The sequence below is a fragment of the Phocoena phocoena genome, chromosome 2, assembly GCF_963924675.1.
Source record: "Phocoena phocoena chromosome 2, mPhoPho1.1, whole genome shotgun sequence".
In the NCBI taxonomy this organism is placed as follows: domain Eukaryota; kingdom Metazoa; phylum Chordata; class Mammalia; order Artiodactyla; family Phocoenidae; genus Phocoena; species Phocoena phocoena.
The window spans coordinates 76,030,308-76,046,182 of record NC_089220.1 but is presented as its reverse complement, the minus strand read 5'-3'; the positions used below and the strand labels follow the sequence as shown (position 1 = coordinate 76,046,182).

The 15,875-nt window shown below is 50.0% G+C and overlaps 2 non-coding genes and 1 pseudogene across 2 annotated transcripts; 1 reads left to right on the top strand and 2 right to left on the bottom strand.

Annotated features, from left to right (window-relative positions):
• Positions 1 to 205: 205 nt before the first annotated feature.
• On the bottom strand, positions 206 to 295 carry TRNAY-GUA (transfer RNA tyrosine (anticodon GUA)). The gene is given in 2 exon segments: positions 206 to 241; positions 259 to 295. It is a non-coding gene; the product is annotated as a tRNA-Tyr (tRNA).
• Positions 296 to 4,849: 4,554 nt separating this feature from the next.
• On the bottom strand, positions 4,850 to 4,940 carry TRNAY-GUA (transfer RNA tyrosine (anticodon GUA)). Its single transcript is given in 2 exon segments — positions 4,850 to 4,885; positions 4,904 to 4,940. It is a non-coding gene; the product is annotated as a tRNA-Tyr (tRNA).
• Positions 4,941 to 12,705: 7,765 nt separating this feature from the next.
• On the top strand, positions 12,706 to 15,653 carry LOC136118433 (apoptosis-enhancing nuclease pseudogene; annotated as a pseudogene).
• Positions 15,654 to 15,875: the final 222 nt, after the last annotated feature.

Below are 15,875 nucleotides of genomic sequence, written 5' to 3'. Positions count from 1 at the left end.
CGTCTTGCGTTGAAGGGCATGGGTCAATAGATTTCAAGAAGTAGGTGTGTTCCTTGGCGACAGCCCACAGGTGGCTGTGAGGGTGACTCCGGAAGGGTTTTCCTGGCTGAGTTCAGCTGCTGACCTGCTGCAAGGGCCAATTTGCAGGGCTGGGCGCCAGGGGGTGGTGGCGGCCTTCATGACGGGGCAAAAGCAACAGAGCACTTCCTTCGAGCCGGAATCGAACCAGCGACCTAAGGATTTCCACGTGTAGCAGGCCTACAGTCCTCCGCTCTACCAGCTGAGCTATCGAAGGGTGCACAGCGGTAAAGGCTGAGTCCTTCGTTTTTCCTGGAAACGACAGAGGCCAAGGCTCTGGAAGGCCCCGGGTGCAATATGCCCTAGGTTAGTTGGAAGCCCCTTGGCAGGGAGTCGTGCACACGCCGGGGATCCGTGGTGGCCAGGCATCCCGGGGAGGCGATTTTCAGAACGCCTGGGCCCGGGCCGCCACCTGTTGACTCATTTTCTCTCCCCTGGGCTCTTTCTATAGGGAGACACCAGGACGACAGCCCTCGCTGGCCAGAAAGCCAGTAAGAGGGTGAAGGGAGGGGGGGCGTTGGTGAAACCCAAACGGATGAGTGGGTCGGGTGGGGGCGGGCTTGCGGAGGGAAGCAGGAGAGAAGAATGCACCATCAGGCAGGCAGGGTCGCTGAAGGGCCCTCGAGGAGTTTCTGAGCTCGCCCCCCCGCCCCACCCAATCACATACACGCCCCCTGGTGCTGGGGCGTCATCATCCCCGCATTTAACCTCAACCCGACCCTGTTGCCCACCGTGAGCTGGGCTCGTTTTTCTGCGCAGTGAGACTTCCTGGAAGTGAGGGAGAAAGGATGTCCCCATAGGTACCCAGCCGTCTGGCCCGCTGCGACCCGTCTGGGGACTTGGCTTGTGTTCTCTGCCCACAGACCCGGATTCCTCTGGCAGAGGCGGGTGCTCCCTGAAGCAGCTCAAGATTCTGTGGGCTTCCTGGACAGGCAGAGCACACCGTTGTCCAGGTCGGACCTCTCGCCCTCGCTCCGCGTCTTTGACAAACGTTTCAGATCCCATCTGGTGCATGCCCGCCACCTGACACCACTCGCTCACCCACCCAGCTCAGGTCGCACAGAAGTACGGCAAGCCACACCCAAGTCACCTGCCCTCCGATGCCTGTGTCGCCACCCCTGATCGGGAGACCAGCAGGTCTGCACCTGTGAGGATGAGGGCCATGTCTGCGGAGGTCCCCTACTGCCCGCTGTGAGGCCCCAGACAGGAGGAGGTGGCCGTGCCGGGGCTCACCGGGGTGTGTCCAAGTCACCAGAGTCCACCTCCCAACCACGGGCACACCCTCCACCCCTGTTACATCCCCCAAACATCAAACCTAGTTCCTCCAAACCTGGGAACCTTCTGTCCCTCTCTCGAGGATGAGGGAGAGAGAGAGAGAGAGAGAGAGAGAGAGAGAGAAAGAGATGAAGTTGGAGAGAGAGATGGATGGAGATACACAGAGACTGCATTTGTTGGGCTAGACAGAAGAGAGAGGCCATGGACCATCGTAGGACTAGGCAAAGTAGGAAAGGGAAATTGAGTGGGAGGGTTTTCAAGAAGAATGCCTTGGTTGTCCGTGACCCGTGTGATGGCCCGTGTGCTTGTTGGGCTCCAGGGCTCGCGGTGGGCAGCTCCTGTATGGCCACATGTTTGTCGGATCTGTCCACGTTGAGCAAAGTGGTGGTGGCAGAGGGAGCGCTGCTCTCCCTGGGGAGAGGTGCGAGAATAAAAGTGTTAAGGGCTTGGGAGGCTGACGGGCTGGCTGGTGGGGGCAGTCTGCTAAGGCAGGAGCAAGGGGATGTTGTGGACTGAGGGGCATATGTCTGTGGACTTCAGGAAGAAAGGGTAAGTGGTTCTGGAAGGGCTTTGTTGGCTTTGTCCGGTGAGAATGAGGATGCCCTTGTAGTGCAGGGGGAAGGGCCAATTTGCAGGGCAGAAGCAGAGGGCGTGGCCCTCATGATGGGGCAAAAACGATTAAAGCCGGAATCAAACCAGCAACCTAAGGATGTCCACATGCCATCGAATGTACAGTCCTCCACTCTACCAGCTGAGCTATCACAGGGTGCACATCTATACCTCCACTGACAAGCACTGGGTCCTTTCTTTTTGCAGGAATGGTGGAGACCAAGGAACTGGAGCCTCACCGTTCCTCAAAGAGGAGCACGGCCTCTAAGTGCCTCCCCCCATGCCCTCCATCCACCCCAAATCCCGCTCCCAGTTCTGTACCTCCCTCAGCTCGCCACTCACTCCAGACAGGGGCCGTGGTGCCCACCTAAACCTAGTTTTACTTTTCCGCGCAGTGAGGGCACCTGGGAAGTGATGGAGAAAGGACGTCGGGCTAGGCCTGTCTGGGGACTTGGCTCGCGTTCTCTGCCCACAGACCCGGATTCCTCTGGCAGAGGCGGGTGCTCCCTGAAGCAGCTCAAGATTCTGTGGGCTTCCTGGACAGGCAGAGCACACCGTTGTCCAGGTCGGACCTCTCGCCCTCGCTCCGCGTCTTTGACAAACGTTTCAGATCCCATCTGGTGCGTGCCCGCCACCTGACACCACTTGCTCACCCACCCAGCTCAGGTCGCACAGAAGTACGGCAAGCCACACCCAAGTCACCTGCCCTCCGATGCCTGTGTCGCCACCCCCGATCGGGAGACCAGCAGGTCTGCACCTGCGAGGATGAGGGCCATGTCTGCGGAGGTCCCCTACTGCCCGCTGTGAGGCCCCAGACAGGAGGAGGTGGCCGTGCCGGGGCTCACCGGGGTGTGTCCAAGTCTCCAGAGTCCACCTCCCAGCCACAGGCACATTCTCCACCCCTGTTGTATCCCCCAAACACCAAAGCTAGTTCCCCCAAACCTGGGAACCTCCAATTTCCATGGCGGGTGGAGGGCATGGGCACATCCAATGGAAGCCTTAGAATCTCTCTTTGGTCCCTGTCCACTGGTCTCTGCAGATGGTGACATTAGAGGCTGGGGAATCTTTGTGGCCACAGAGCAGTAGGTTCCTCCTGAAGGGCTCCTGAGGGAAAGCAGTGGCACTGCCCCTGGACCCTGGAAACTCCACAGCCCCAGGCTCAGCTCCTCTTGGTCAGCAGTGGGGCAGCAGGGAAGATTGCTGCTGCAGAGGAGACCTGGAGATGAAGATATGCGGGAAACGCAGTCTGGATGCAGAGGCAGAACCCGAACCAAAAAAGGAGCTCATGGCCGCAAGGGTCAGGGGAGGGCAGCGGCTGGGCCCCAGGGCCTGCAGAGAGCCACGCTCCCATCACCGTTCCTCCGACAGTGCTTTCCAACTGTATCTCCAGCCTTTGGGAGTTTCCCTCCCACAGGAGAGAAAAGGGCAAGGGCCACTCCTTGGCTTTCCTCTCTGCACCCACATGCCCTGACAAACCTCCCCCAACCAGCACCATCCCTAAAACCTGGCTCAGTGGCGGTGGAGGGAGAAGGGTGTGGAAGGCTGTAGCCTCAGCGGCCCAGCACTTAATTCAGCCAGCTGGTCAGAAGGCACAGGCCAGTGGCCTGTGTCAGGAGGACAGTTGTTGTGCCCCTCCAGGATCACACATCCGGCCACCAAGCCCCAGTCCCGGGCCCTTTCTGCTCCCTGCCTTCAGCCACCATTATCTGCCCCCCACCCCCGGCCTTTTCCTACTCTCAGGTCTCAGCCTTTCCTTTTGCTCACAAACTCCCTTCCTCTCCCCATCTCCCCCTCTCCCTTGCAGTCGCTCTCCCTCGGTCTCTCTCTGTCTCTATCTTTATCTCAGTCTCTATTTCTCTGTCTCTCCATCAGAAGTGGCAGGGGAATTGGTACAGGGGTTTTTCCCACAATTGTACAGAGTGTGAGCAACCCTTGCTCTTGCAGAAGGAACTCAAACCTTCCTACGGCAGCAAGAACAGGTGTGAAGTTTCGAGGAACTGGAAGTTTTCCCGTGGCCTCGGCCTTGTTCTCTGACTGACAGGAGACCTGAATGGGGCCTCTGAAGTTTTCATCGTGATGTCAAGCCTCCTCCCCTGTCCTGAGAGCCCTGGTGTCTTTTGCTCCTGCCAATGCCAGAGGCTCTTGGTGCAGGCGCACAATTGGCAACGGCTTGGCAAATCTCAGGGTGGCAGTCCTGTCCCACAGTATATAAAGCACATGGTGAAGGGTTTCTGTCTCCCTAAGTTTATACATTTATGATAATTCAAGAGAGACACAGAAAGAGAGAACGAGTTCGAGAATGAGGGAGAGAGAGAGAGAGAGTTGGAGAGAGGGATGGACAGAGATACACAGAGACTGTGGTTGGGCTAGACAGAAGAGAGAGGCCATGGACTAACATAGGACTAGGCAGAGTAGGAAAGGGAAATTGAGTGGGAGGGTTTTCAAGAAGTATGCCTTGGTTGTCTGTGACCTATGTGATGGCCAGTGTGCTGGTCGGCCTCCAGGGCTCACGGTGGGCAGCTCCTATGTGGCCACGTTTGTCAGGGATCTATCCACGTTGAGCAAAGCAGTGGTGGCACAGCGGGCACTTCTCTCCCCAAGGAGAGGTGCGTGAATAGGAGTTTAAAGGACTTGGGAGGTTGAAGCGGCTGGTTGGTTGGGGCAGTCTGCTAAGGCTGCTAAGGGTGTTTTTGGCTGATGAAGCATGTGTCTCTGGATTTTGGGAAAGGGACAAGTGGCTCCAGAAGGGCTTTGCCGGCTTTCTCCTGTGAGAATGAGGATGCCAATTTGCAGGGATGCCAATTTGCAGGGCCAATTTGCAGGGTAGAGGCAAGGCTGCACTAGGCAGTGGTGGGCTTCATGATGGGGCAAAAGCACCAGGGGGACTTCCTTCGAGCCGGAATCGAACCAGCGACCTAAGGATATCCACATAGTAGCAGGTCTACAGTCCTCCGCTCTACCAGCTGAGCTATCGAAGGGTCCACACTGGTGAGTGCTGAGTCCTTCCTTTTTGCAGAAATGACAGAGGCCAACGCATTGAATGGCCCCAGGTACAACATGCTTTTGGTTGGTTGGAAGGCCCCTAGGCAAGGAGCGGTGTATATGCTGGCTCCGTGGTTGTCAGGCATCCTGGGGCGGCAATTTTCAGAATGCCTGGGACTGGACAGTCACCTGTTGACTCATTTCCTCTACCTGCCCCCCACCCCGCCCTGTCCCTTTCTACACGGAGTGGGGGGATGACACCCATCCCAGTCCAGAAAGCCGGCAAGAGAGTGAGGGGAAAGGGGACGTCGGGCAAACGGATGCATGGATTGGTTGAGGGCAGGCTTGCGGAGGATGGAGAGCAGAAGAACGGAGCCCACAGGGTCACAGAAGATCCCTTGAGGAGGAGCACAGCCTTATCTAAGCGCCTCCCCCCATCCCACCCATCCCACCCCAGCCCTCGGCCCCGGTTCTGTACCCCCCTCACCTCGCCACTTACTCAAGACCGGGGCCGAGGTGCCCACGTAGACCTAGTCTTACTTTTATGTGCAGTGAGGCTTCCTGGGATGTGATAGAGAAGGGATGTCGGGATGTCGGGCCAGGCAGGCCAGGGGTGGAGGGAAGGCGGTGGGGGTTGACGATGACACCACGCCCATAGTTACCCATCGGCCTGGGTAACTACGAACTTGGATCCCCTTTTCTGCCCACAGAACAGAATTTTTTTCAGTAGCTGTTTCTCCAGCATCCATCTTCCACTCCCTGCACCCTTCAGTTCCCTTCCTTCAGCCTGCTTTGTTTTCCCCACCTCCTTCCTGCTACCAGGTGTATTTCTGATCCCTAAGCCTGTGTTTTTCTCTCAAACTTTTCCCCTTCTTGTACATCTGTGTCTGTTTCTCACTTTCTATCTCTCAGGGTGTCTGGCTCTCTTTTTTGATTTTTTGCTCTGATTTTTCTCTGAAACTTTTTTTCACTGTTTCCTTCTTTGTTTCTCTCTGTCTCTTTCTCTTGCTTTTTGTCTCTCTTTTTTTTTCTGTCTCTCTATATTTCCACTTGTATATCTCTATGTCAGAATTTGCAGTGTATTTGTTCCTGATTCACCTAGTTTCGGCAGTCATTGCTCTTTCACGTGGAACTAACACTTTCTGGGTGCAATGAGAGCAGTGTATAGGGCAATAGATATTATCTGAAGTGCAGGCTGAGAGAAGCCAGTGGGAAAATAAAGGGAGAGGTCCAGAGGTTTAAGTATAGTTATCCTGGAAGTGTTTTTAAATATGTATGCTCAGATTCTCTTGGGCTTTTGCTGCAAGTTTCTTTTACTCTCCAGTTTTGAAGAAATCTTTAATGGCAATCAAAGAAATTTTGCTAGGATGAAACTTACGTATCCCTGGATTTAATTATTAATAAAGTAGTACAATTGGCTCACCGATTGTAATAAAATGTATTATACCAATACAATTTGTCATTAGAAGGGAAAATAGTGGAAGAGGGGCAGTGAGAACATATATATGAGAACATTCCTGACACTGTGCTCAATTTTCTTTTACAGAAAACTGCCTCCAAACAGAAACAGTATTAACTGAAAAATTAATAAATTGATTTTGTCCATGTATATTCATTTATGTGTATACAACTGCTGGAAAGAATGTTCTTGGGTAAGCAATAAAGGGTGGCATCTAGTGCACAGTTAGAGGGGATGGTCTTAGCTAGGATCTTGGATAGGTCATCCACAGTAACAGGAGGAATAAAAGTACTCAGATGCCTGTAAATGGGTACCTTGTAGATGTTCTCCTGTGAATGCTTCTGTTTTCTTACTGAGATAGAAAGCTGAGAGTGAGAATGTATGCTGAGGTATTGCTATTTTGAAGACACAAGAGAAGGAATGAAAGAGTAGAAGTGAAGGGATTGAGAAAAATAGTAAGATTGCTATGCATATGCACTTGAGATTATTGTCATGAATTTAAATTGAGACCATTTCAGCATCACTGGGTTTCTCTTCATTCTAGTTCAGCTAGGTGAGGGCACGTATTGAATGCTTACATTAAATAAGGATTGCTATTTTGTTAAGTGAGTTTTTCTAAGCAAAAGAGGGACGATCATATTCAGACCCCTAGATCAAGAATTTAGCCAGAAACTTGAAACTTCTCTTGGTGATTCTTTTGAAGGACGTGGGCCATCTTCACTCCTTCACCACCTCCTGAAGGTGCTTTCTCCTTTGCCTAAAGGTGCTCTCTCCTACTAAAGGTGACCTCTCCAAAGGCACACTAAGAAAGGGGCAACACTTTGATTCAACCTGGGTTTCAATGGACATCAAATTCCTCCCATCCACTCTCTGGGACCCCCAAAATATGGGCAAAGATCCGAAGTACACTGTACTTACAGTTCAAGCCGTGAAAATATCTAATAGGAGTTCAGATGATGGGTTAAAACATTCTCGGGATCTTTGAGAGCAAACTGTAGGGGCAGTGAGCTAATTTTCCAAGTTAGTTGTCAAAGATGCTCGATTCAAGTCTGCAAAAATTGAAACATCTCCATCATCCCCGGGGCATTGCCTTTTTGCTGCATCACATCTCGGTACAGTCTCACTCAGACCCCCTCTGTCCTGACTTCCTGGCAGAGAAAGAGGCAGAGGGAAGGGTAGGACCTCCATCGGGAGATCAGAAATAGGGTTTGGGGGCTTCCCGGGCTTCCCTGGTGGCGCAGGGGTTGAGAGTCCGCCTGCCGATGCAGGGAACACGGGTTCGTGCCCCGGTCCGGGAAGGTCCCACATGCCGCGGAGCGGCTGGGCCCGTGAGCCATGGCCGCTGAGCCTGTGCGTCCGGAGCCTGTGCTCTGCAACGGGAGAGGCCACAACAGTGAGAGGCCCGCGTACAGCAAGAAAAAAAAAGAAATAGGGCTTGGGCGTGAGGAGGCAGAAACGTCCCAGAGCCAACATACCACTGGGGAGCTGAGGACCCGAGGGGCTGATTCTAAGGTCACTGATGTACTCCAGCAACAGTACAGGCCCAAGGGTCTGCACCGGTGCTCTTGCCAAAGGAGTAACTCTTGAAGTTCGCTTATAGACTGCGCACGAAGTTTCTGTGAGTCTCCATTATGAGGAAAAAAAATGTAAATAAAATAAATAAAAACAAACACCACTCCCTGTTTTCTCCAGCCTTTTATCCGTCTCCTGTTGCATGTGACAGCTTCCTCTTCTGGGGCTACACCTCTACTTAAAACTTCTCTTTCTTACCGAACCCTATCCTGCGGATGAGCTTCATCCTTTAAGACTTATCAAAATTATCAAAACTTACTACCTGGCAAAACTTTCTCAAGCCCTATCTGGCCAGAAAACAGGAACCCCCTTGCCTTAAATAGTCTGACCTGAACTTCACTCTGGTACACTCAGTCCCTCATCTCAGCCCCAAACCGAGGACTAGATTAGTATTCCCATTTTAGACCTCGGTTGTACAACTGGCAAAGCTGTTGCTTAGCGGTGGTGGGATCCGAACGCCCCACCCAAAGAGACTGAGGCCTCATTCCAGTGCCTTAGACCGCTGGGTCACACTACTTGGTGTTATGTGATATTGCCTATTCTTTCCCATACTACCTACTTTCTTTTACATTTCAGCTGTGCTCTATACAATGTGTTCTCGAAGTCCTAACTTGATACCTCAAGAGCAAGGGTTCAGGGAACAGCGGAGGCTTATCACAAAAACTTACTTTCCTCATCGGCTCTGAAGTTTTCATCTTCCACCCAAGTGCTTAAATGGGAAGAACTTAGTGGATGAACAATGAGTGAATTGAATCTGTGCCACACAACTAGGCCGTGGGCCTTCTGTAGGTGTTACTATGTTTTATTCTTTTAGGCTTCCTCTCAGTCTCGCCACAAATTTCTTAGGAAAACAAACGAAGGCTGACGCTAATTAAAGCCATAAAAATCCTATCTTCGAAGGAGCATGACTTATCAAATGGTGTTTTAAAGCATTTGCAAATCCTTGAGCACGTACTTAAAGCTGGAATCTAACCAACAACCTAAAGATGCCAACGGAGCTCAACAGCGCCGCCCCCTCCCCCATTTTACCAGCTGAGGCATCAAAGAATGCACACATGTGGCTCTGCTGAATTATTTCTTCAGAGAAGGAGCAGCCTCTCACATGGTTTTATACTCTATTCCTAAGACACCTGGAGATGTCTTCTGCTCTCATAGCAGTTGCTCACGTCTTTAGAATTTGACGGTTTTAGGACCTTAGGCGTCGCCCAGGTTGCCATGTTGACATCTCTGCATTACAGATCCACCCTCTTGTTGCTCTGGAACTTGTGCCGGGGGTGGAGGTGGGGGTGGGGGGTAGGAAATGTCGATGTGAGCAGAAAGCAGCGCTCAAGTTCCCTGTTGACAAACTCTGCTCCCCTGGTGGAACCGTCATCGCACCGCGGAGAGCTCTGCCCAGGGCTCCCGAAGGATCTCCGTCTCTAGGCCTCCCTCCTAGCCCAAGGACACAACGTGCTCATTTCTCCGAGAAAAACGTTTTGTTTTGTTTTTTCACAACTCACACACACACACTGTATTTTATTTTTACAAGAGATAAATAAACTGACACCAAGCATTGTAAATGGATGACCACGACAAAAGCAACAATGATTGCAATTACCGAACATGAAACACACTCATATGTCATAATATTGACATTCAGTCCAGTGATCCTCCCCTGTAACAGCTCCTTTACTTTGCAGTGAAAATTGATTTGTATACTTTTTGCCTGTGAGTCCTTCTGGGATTTTTCTTTTATTCAAACAGAAAGTCACAAAAATTATAATCATCCTCATCAGTTCCCTCAGTCCCGTGTAATTAATTTTTTTTCATCTTGATCTTTTGTTAGCACTTTTATGAATTCATCAGTTTTCCATTAGAGTTCTGAAAATGCTTATTCATTCAGTTCAGCAGTACAGTCAGTGACCAGAAACCTGTACTTGTCAGAGTCTTTTCCATGAATTCCTTGAAGATGAAACCCTTTTATAGAAAAACGTTTTGGTGATAGAAGTCCTGCAGCTCCACAGAGGCCTGACTGGGGCTTCCGATCCTGACAGCTGTCCCCTCCCACCAGGCAGTTTTTACTATCACAGAATATTCTGTCCACATGCACAGATCACCTTCATTTAATGGCTGACTCCATTTTTCAGAAGATCATTCAGGGTCCTTCAGGTTTTTAACCTGGCACATCACATCCAAAATAATTAAATTCCTAAAGCAGTAGTCCTCAACCCTGGTTGTACAGGAACTTAAAAACATTCGGATGTGGAGGCCACACCCTAGACCAATTACATCAGAATCTCTGTGGGTGGTATCCAAGCATCAGCGTTTTGTAAAGTTTCCCAAGTGCGGCCAACATTAAAAAAAAAAAAAAAGTGCAGTGCAGGAGGATATTCCAACTAAGCCTGTTCTATTCCTTTTAAGGAAATCTCACTTGTCCTGCCCGTCAAGTCAAAACCTCCTTGGCCCGCAGCTCTTTCTCTGGACACCTCCTGGGACACAGCCAACAAATGTCATTGCTGGGTTCAATGCTTGGATGGCAGCCGCCAAATGCCGCCTGGCTACTGTTGTCAGATTACGGAAAAGATAGTGTGCTCTACATCTTACCAGTTACTAGACTCTCAATAAAAACAAAGTAAGGCTGTTATAGATTACAACGAGGAACCACATATAAGAAGGGCTCTTCCCCAGTCCCTCTAAATTCCTGTCTTTCAGTCCCGTTCTTTGACACGTCTCAGGATGATCTAGGGCTTCTAACTCCTCTATTCCCACTCACACACTTGAAGTGAGCTCTGGACTTAAAGCCTTAATACTAGGAGCAAATATATCCCCGAAATGACACCTGAGAATAGGTTTTCCGGTTCATGGTCGTGCGGCTCCTAAATCGTTCATTTAATCATCAGAGGCTGTCTTAATCAACATAGTCTAAAAGTACTGGCTTCTCTTTGACCTTTGACATGGCTCATAGAAGAGATGAGACAGAGATGTTGCTCCCGGAGCCATTGCGCTCTTCACAAAGCTTCTGCCCAGGAACTGGGGAGAATGTTCGGGGCCGGGGAACCTTGGAGAAGGGTCTGGCACCAGTCTCAGAGCCATCTGCACCAACACTGGAGATTTTCTAGGTTAGGAGGGACATAGAGGTTGAAGTGGGTACTGTGCCTCAGCGGTCCCCAACCTTTCTGGCACCAGGGACCGGCTTTGGGAAAGACAATTTTTCCACAGCGGGGGTTTGGGGGATGGTTCAGGCAATAATGGGGAGGCATAGATGAAGCTTCTCTCGCCCGCGGCTCACCTCCTGCTGTGCGGCCCGGGTCCTAACAGGCCGCGGACCAGTCTACAGCTGGGGGCTGGGGACCCCTGTTGTACAGGACAAATCACGTGTGAGGGGGTGGCGGCGCGGTGTATCGGGGGCTTTGTCCAGACTTAGCTGCGCAGGCGGCATTCACACAGATTGTGTTCCTGCTTCGTCTGGGGACTTGTCTTCTGGTGTGATAGCCCCCAGAGAGCGAGTTGCAATTACCTGAACCTAGGGACAAGTATCTCCTACTTCTTCCTTCTGCCAGTTTTGTTGGCTGTGGATCAACAAAATGTGTCTCTCTTAGAAGAATACAATAAGGAGACGCTGTAACTCAAAGGTTAGTGCACCAGGCAGGAGCTAAGATGTGAAGTCCCCATGGGGCCCTAGCTGTTGCACTTTTTATACTCTCCGATGTATTTACCAGACCGAGAAAACTTCACTGGTGAATTTTAACAAACATTTCAGGGAGAAATAATGCCATTTATACACAACTTCTTCCAGAAAAATTAAAGGGGAGGTAATAATTCCCAACTCTTTCTATGAGGCCAGCATGTTTTTGGCATCAAAACCAAAGACACTACATAAAAAAGAAAACTACAGACCAATATATCTCAAGAACATAGAAGCAAAGGAACTTAGCAATACTTTAGCAAGTTGAATCAATGGTATATAAAATAATAATACATCAAGATTAAAGTAAAGTGGGGGCTTCCCTAGTGGCGCAGTGGTTGAGAGTCCGCCTGCCGATGCGGGGCACAGAGGTTCGTGCCCCGGTCCGGGAAGATCCACATGTCACGGAGCAGCTGGGCCTGTGAGCCATGGCCGCTGACCCTGCGCATCCAGAGCCTGTGCTCCACAACGGGAGAGGCCAAAAAAAAAGTAAAGTGAGCTTTATCCCTGAAAAGCAAAGTTGGTTTAATATTCAAAGTCAGTTAATGTAAGTCATCATAGTAACAGATTAAAAAAAGAAAAATCATAGGATCTTACCAAAAGATGCAGACAAAGCATTTGACAAAGTACACATTCATTCTTGACACAAACCCTCAGCAAATAAGGAAAGAAAGGGAACTTCTTCAATATGATAAAGGACATCTATGAAAAACTTCCAACCAACATCAACTTAATGATAAAAGACTGAATGTTTCCGCTGTAAGATAAGAAGCAAACAAGGACATCTGCTTTCATCACTTGTATTCAACATTGTACTAGAGATTTTTGCCCAATAAATAAATTAAAAAAAAAATTGAAATAGAAGGCATCCAGCATCTGTGTTTAAACAAAGAAGTAAAGCTGAAATTCTTTTCCAAGAAAACATGAAAGCCTGGGGCATGTGGGAGCTGCCTGGCTGCCTGGACAGCATGTAGGAGCGTGAGGGGATTCGTGGAGTTTCAGGGTGTTGCCCCGATGGTAGATTACCTCCCAGGCCTCCCTTTCCCTCAATGGTGAGCTGATTGGGATGGTATGCCGGGAATCTCCTGAGTCTGCCCAGTGTCTGTGCCCTACCCTGGCCAGTCCGAATGGCAAGATTGTGCTTTGGCGGAAACACAAGAGGAAGAGCAGACAGCACCAGCGATTCATGGCCCAGAAGGCCTTGCTGCAGGAGCAGGGGCTGCTGAGCACATCCCCAGAGCTGGGGTCCTCCCCACCACCCACGCTGTTGGAGGCACCACCAGGCAAGGAAGCCACCAGCAGTATGAGGGAGTGTGTCTGAATCTGGAGGGCTGAATCTGGAGGTGCCCCATGCAACAGAAAGCCCACACCCAGGGAATCTGCTGGGCCCTTGCCCAGCAAGTATGTGGCTATCGACTGTGAGATGGTGGGCACAGAATCCCGAACGTGGGTGAGTGAGCTGGCCCGCTGCTCTGTGGTGAGTTACCACGGCGAGGTCCTCTTCAGCAAGTACGTCTGGACTGAGATGCCCATCATGGACTACTGCAGTCTCTGGAGCGCCATCACTGGGCAGCACATGTGCAAGGCTATCTCTTTCCAGGTGGCCCAGAAGGAGATCCTGGAGCTCCTGAAGGGCAAGGCGCTGGGAGGCACGTGCTGCACAATGACTTCCAGGTCTTTCCTCAAGTACGTCTACCCTCGGGGCCAAACTCCGGATACCACTTATGTCTCCAACCTCCTCAGCTAGTCCAGCCTCAACACCCAGACCCAGGTCTCTCTTAAGGACCTGACCCTGCAACTACTGCACAAGAAAATCCAGGTGGGCCAGCAGGGGCACTCCTCAGTGGAAGATGCCAGGACAGCCATGGAGCTCTGTGACTGAGCAGGACCCTATGGGGCCTTCCCGGGACAGGCCCTTCCCCTCATCCTCTGCTTTAGCTCCTCTCTGAAGTACCTAGATAACAGTATTTGATGCACATTTCCAGAGGTGTTTTACAGAAGTGAAAACCCCCCACCAAATGGAAGATGTTAACTACTTGATGACCATGAGCACACAGCCCCAGGCCTCCTGGAGCCTAAGGACTGATAGTGTTAACCCCTGTGACACCACCCTGTTTCCTCACCATCAGCCAATCAGAGAACTGTGCATGAGCTGATCACATACCCTGCGACCCCCCGTCCCTCACCTGGCCTTTAAAAATGTTTTGCCGAAACCCTTCGGGGAGCTTGGGGTTTGGGGGGCCTGAACCACCTGTCTCCTTGCATGGCCCTGCAATAAACCCATGCACATATTGTCACCTTATCTTTGATAAAGGAGGCAGGAATGTACAGTGGAGAAAGGACAGCCTCTTCAATAAGTGCTGCTGGGAAAACTGGACAGGTACATGTAAAAGTATGAGATTAGATCACTCCCTAACACCATACACAAAAATAAGCTCAAAATGGATTAAAGACCTAAATGTAAGGCCAGAAACTATCAGACTCTTAGAGGAAAACATAGGCATAACACTCTATGACATAAATCACAGCAAGATCCTTTTTGACCCACCTCCTAGGGAAATGGAAATAAAAACAAAAATAAACAAATGGGACCTAATGAAACTGCAAAGCTTTTGCACAGCAAAGGAAACCATAAACAAGACCAAAAGACAACCCTCAGAATGGGAGAAAATATTTGCAAATGAAGCAACTGACAAAGGATTAATCTCCAAAATTTACAACCAGCTCATGCAGCTCAATAACGAAAAAACAAACAACCCCATCCAAAAATGGGCAGAAGACCTAAATAGACATTTCTCCAAAGAAGATATACAGACTGCCAACAAACACGTGAAAGGATGCTCAACATCATTAATCATTAGAGAAATGCAAATCAAAACTACAATGAGATATCATCTCACACAAGTCAGAATGGCCATCATCAAAAAATCTAGAAACAATAAATGCTGGAGAGGGTGTGGAGAAAAGGGAACACTCTTGCACTGCTGCTGGGAATGTGAATTGGTTCAGCCACTATGGAGAACAGTATGGATGTTCCTTAAAAAACTACAAATAGAACTACCATATGACCCAGCAATCCCACTACTGGGCATATACCCTGGGAAAACCATAATTCAAAAAGAGCCATGTACTAAAATGTTCATTGCAGCTCTATTTACAATAGCCCAGAGATGGAAAGTGTCCATCATTGGATGAATGGATAAAGAAGATGTGGCACATATATACAATGGAATGTTACTCAGCCATAAAAAGAAACAAAATTGAGCTATTTGTAATGAGGTGGATGGACCTAGAGTCTGTCATACAGAGTGAAGTAAGCCCGAAAGATAAAGACAAATACCGTATGGTAACACATATATATGGAATTTAAGGAAAAAAAAGATGTCATGAAGAACCTAGGAGTAAGACGTACTAGAGAATGGACTTGAGGATATGGGGAGGGGGAAGGGTAAGCTGTGACAAAGTGAGAGAGTGGCATGGACATATATACACTACCAAACGTAAAATAGATAGCTAGTGGGAAGCAGCCGCATAGCACAGGGAGATCAGCTCGGTGCTTTGTGACCACCTAGAGGGGTGGGATAGGGAGGGAGGGAGGGAGATGCAAGAGGGAAGAGATATGGGAACGTATGTATATGTGTAACTGATTCACTTTGTTATAAAGCAGAAACTAACACACTATTGTAAAGCAATTATACTCCAATAAAGATGTAAAAAAAAATTGTTTTTTTAATTAAGAAAAAAAACCCTTTCTTTGCTCCAAACTGCGACGTTTCGGTTTGTTTGGTCTCACTGTTCATCGTTGGGCACAGGAACTTGGGCTAACAGCTCTACCAGCTGGTGGAGGTGCAGTGGGAACAGCTGGAGGCCAGCAGCTTCCGGACCCACCCTGAGGACAAAGAGCCTGAGAGCAGCAAGGACATGGAACAGTGTATGGAGGACCAGTACTGGCCTGAGGACCTGGCCCAGGGCACCAGCAGAGGAACGGAGGAGGCGCAAGGCAGAAGGGAGTGAGGAAGGAGAGGCTCCCTTGGGGAGGGGAGGCCAGGAGAGTGGCTGGGGCAGGATGCTGCCAGCTGCCCCCAGGGTCTAAAGAGTTGGGACCATCTATCTATCTGTACTCTGAGCTCCCTCTGCTCACAGCACAGCCCTCTGCGCTCCAGGGCTGTTGACAGCCCTTTCTCCCCAAATCCTGTGGTTTTGCTAATGGCACTTTACAGATATGATGAAAATGTC